General features: G+C 40.0%; 1 pseudogene; it reads left to right on the forward strand.

The window, feature by feature from the left end:
• The first annotated feature begins 2715 nt into the window (after positions 1-2715).
• LOC123154500 (uncharacterized) lies at positions 2716-3818 on the forward strand (annotated as a pseudogene).
• The last annotated feature ends 744 nt before the right edge of the window (positions 3819-4562 follow it).

Below are 4562 nucleotides of genomic sequence, written 5' to 3' on the forward strand. Positions count from 1 at the left end.
TCAATTCATCACAAGAATATAGAGAGGAAGAAACACCATATGATCCAACTATAGTAACAAAGCTCGCGGTACATCAAGATCGTGCCGAATCGAAAACACTAGAGACAGAGAGATCAAACACATAGCTACTAGTACATATGCTCAGTCCCGAGGCTGAACTACGCCCTCCTCATCATGGTGGCCGCTAGGATGATGATGATGATGATGACCTCCGGTGATGATTTCCCCCTCCGGCAGGGTGCCGGAACGGGCCCCCGATTGGTTTTTTGTGGCTACAGTGTCTTGCGACGGCAGAACTTCCGATCTAGGGTTCTTTTTGGATGTTTGTGTATTTATAAGAATTTTTGGCATCGGTCTCACGTCAAGGGGGTGCCCGAGGGGCCCACAAGCTGGGGACGCGTGCCCTAGGGGTAGGGCGCGCCCCCTAGGTTGTGGCCACCTCGGTCACTTCCTGACCCAACTCCGATGCTTTGGGGGTCTCTTTTGGTTCAGAAAAAATCACCGTAAATTTTCAGCCCATTCCGAGAACTTGTATTTCTGTACAAAAAACAACACCACGGTAGTTCTGCTAAAAACAACATTGGTCCGGGTTAGTTCTTATAAAATCATACCAAAACCATATAAAATTGTTGTAAACATGGCATGAATACTTCATAAATTATAGATACGTTGGAGACATACCAGGGGCTAAATGGGAGATTTAAAAAAAATTCAAACTCTGATGAATTTGACGAAGATCAGAGTGAAGAAATAGAAATGTGGGGGAACTAAGTCATCATAGAAATTAAAAGCATGCATACAAGATATATAAAAATGAAGAACATGCAATCATATAGTAATGCAAGCATGAGGAAGATGAATTGCAGAAATAGAATACAGCTTGATGAAAGTCTTCAGTTCAAGTTCTTCAGAAAGTATATCACATATTCTTCAGCGGAGAAAAATGTAATGGGATGGGTAAGGAATTTGATATCAGGTTGGCTCAGTGAAGTCACAGCGATTTGGTAGACCAGTTCCAGTTGTTGTATCAACTGTACGTCTGGTTGAGGCGGCTGAGACGAACTTAGAGGACACACGGTCCTCACCATATTCCTCTTTAGCTAAGGTCACTCAGACCTCGCCCAATCACTTGTGGTAAGTCTTCAAGGTAGACTTCCAAAACCTTCACAGACTTGTTCGCCGACATAATGACTCTTGGTGTGCTCAGAACATGACACCTAACCGTCTAGAAGAATGATAGTCTTGAAAGATAACAGGCGTCTGATCACACGGATCAATCTCTTCAGTGATGCTCAGTCACTTTGGCTATGGGTTTTTCCTCACTTAGGATTCTCTCAAAGTCGTCAAATGATGGGTTGCTCTCAAATGACAAGTGTCAAGTTCTCACGGAGCAGCCAACCAACAAATGGTTGTGGGGGCGGCTATTTATAGCCAGGGTAACCCAACATGAATTGTCATAAATGCCCTTCTCTGATTCGACCATTGTCAGGATAATGATCCACTCGACAGCTGGCCTGCTGCACAGCAATGGTCAGAATTTGAACTCTCAAATTCATCAGGGCACTCAATTTCCTTACTTTTAGGCAGATCACACTGGCGAAACCCTAACTCCTAAGCATGACCAAATTCGTCAGCGACCAGATGAACTTCGTCACTGTTGCTAGCAAATGTGTTAGCTATTCCAGAGATTCCCAAAGGTTTCACTTGAAGTGGCTTGTGTATGTATAGGTTTGAGCATCACTTTGGAAATGTGAACTATGATTCACCTAGACCCCCTTTAATAGTACATTTTTCCTACGACTCAAATAAGAAGAAATAAACTATAAAAACAAAAGTCTTTAAGCTTCTAGTCTTCACATCAATTTCTTCATAGGTCATACCAATTTCATCAAATTCTTCACTTGAAGAAATCCATTTTTAGGGGTCGTCTTCCATGTGTTAAACCAACTCTTCAGGGGCTATATATCCTATGTACAGTAAAAAACACATTAGTTCCTCAACCTATTTGTCTTCAATACTCCAAGACCACTTAGGGATGCACTTACAAACTTAGTTGGATTTAACTCCTCATTAATTATACGATGCTAATGGTTGAGGATGTGGATGTACTAACACATCAATGCTTTAATGGTAATAATTTTTCTAATTTGTTTGGAAATGCATAAATGGTTCTAGATAAGGATGTATAGACACACATATGCAACAATTCAAAAGAATGATGCTAATGTACTCATATATGAATATCTGACTAACAATCAATTCTATACAAAATAGCATGTTTATATATTTGTATATATTTTAATGCTTACTAAAGATTTACATTATCTTGTTTACTCAAATACAATGGCTCTATATCAATTGCTACTAAATTTGGATGTATGGATGAGGATGAAGTTTTACTATTATCCCTATTATGCTAAGTTATCACAATCACAGAAATTTCTCATACACCATTCTATTAATGTCTCTAACAAGCGGACCCAACACGTCCATGGGAATATGAAACTTCCATATTATTAGTAGAAGTCTCTTTTGGAGAATGGAAGGGACCTCGGGCTTTCACAACCCTTCCCTTCTATATAAGGGGAGTGCATCTCCACATATCTCCCATCAACATGTCGCTAGTCAACGGCTTTAGTAAATCTCAAGCATTTTTGTAGATGCTTCTGGTTCCTATTTCTAGTAGTAAGTTTCTTTGTCCTTGTAGGATTTAGTATGTCGAGGCGGTCAGCTATGGCATATATCCATGATGACAAAGAGCGTGATGTCACGTTCTTCAAGCGACGCGGTGGTTTGTTTAAGAGTATTGCTGATCTCTTTGCCGTCACCGGTGCTAGGGTTGTTGTCGTCCTAGAGACAGAAAATGAGACGATGCATTCCTTTGGGACGCCATCTGCTGACCCCATTGCTGATGCTTTTCTATCAGGAGCACCACTAGTAGTTCCACTTGACGATGAGGCAACAACTGCCAGAATAGCCCAGCTACAAAGTGAGGTGACTCGGCTTGATATGAATTGCATGAAGGAGTACAAGGAAAACCAACTTTCCATCGAGCGTATGAAACAAATCCAAGAGCAGTGCCCAGGTATGGCAGCAAACCATATCTTCTCGAAGGAAGAAGATCTCAGCCCTGGAGATCTCAACAATCTATCCAATGAAATCTCTCGTGTCCATGAGGACATTGGACATCGACTACCACAACTACATCATGGACACAAAGCCATGACTGGTGGTGCAAGAATAAAACAAAACATGCTACCATCAAGTGGTCCACCATCGGATCGCATGAGGACTACCCCTTCATCAGTGCACTCACTATGGGATCACCATCTTCCACAACACCAAATGCATTCATCTCCACTTCCATCACCACCAGGACACATCATGGCACCAGGTTTTTCTCAGGTACCACCAATATTCCATCCCGCATCATCTCCTTTAGTGCCACATTGGCTTCCCAGCAAGAGACCACACCTAATCAGGCACATGAACTACCTCCACCACAAGATATAAGCGTCAAGGATTATGTAAGTCCTTGCAACCCAGTGAACCCACAACAGAATGATGCAAACTCTAACCCAACATCTAGGTATAATTTGGCGGTCTCTCCACTGTTGGTCTACTCTGGTGGAAATGATTTTACCGTCAATGACTCATTTGTCTATGAATCATGGGGTTATGCTCTATCGGATCAACCATTCCGCAATGAATATATAGAGAAGGATGCTTCCTTGGGCTATAATGGTGCCGATGTAGGGAAGTCTTCCATGGGAAATGGTGGATGGGTTGATAAGCCACCAGAATCTTCTTCTAGCTAGATGGTGTTATCACTTCAAGTCTAGTGCTATATTGAAATAAAACTTGGTTACATTTTCATTTGGAAATTTGTAAACATTTGGACAATTTACTAAGTCCCTTCGAGGCAATAATATGCATGTTCAATTTTCTAGGTATTGGACCATGAAGTTTTTTTATCTATGTGTCACATATTGTTTATTTTTCATTTTTATTGTTGACATGTGGTGAATCTTATGGATGAAGGAATATGAACATGGATTTAGAATTTCTATGTATTGGACATGAAGATTTTTATATCTATATGTCACATAGTGTTTTCATTATAGTCAAATATTTTTATTGTCTTGTTCAAATGTTATGCATCTTACATATGAATGAATATGAACATGGATTTATAATAATTCCCATGTTATGATATTTTGATACAATCATTAGTAATTCAACTGAAGATAAGAGCTATGCTTATTAAATAAATCGAAAGATAGTCCAAATTTCCGCTCAAAAGGAAAGCAACAATCAATTCCTTTGATAGCATAAGACCATCAACAACAATAACAACTCGTATGGGATTCATTTCAAATTATGGTAAATCAAGTTCGTAATAGATGCCCCTGCCTCTTGTAATTGAAATAAAACTATAGTATGTGTGTGGCCACATAATGCTCCATCAATGGCATATAGGCACCATTAGAAACATAGAAAGGTACCCAAAATCTAGAGCTCTGCATGAATATATATTGTGAAATGACATTTTTAATGTGCAT

Source organism: Triticum aestivum, chromosome 7A (genome assembly GCF_018294505.1).
Source record: "Triticum aestivum cultivar Chinese Spring chromosome 7A, IWGSC CS RefSeq v2.1, whole genome shotgun sequence".
Classification (NCBI taxonomy): domain Eukaryota; kingdom Viridiplantae; phylum Streptophyta; class Magnoliopsida; order Poales; family Poaceae; genus Triticum; species Triticum aestivum.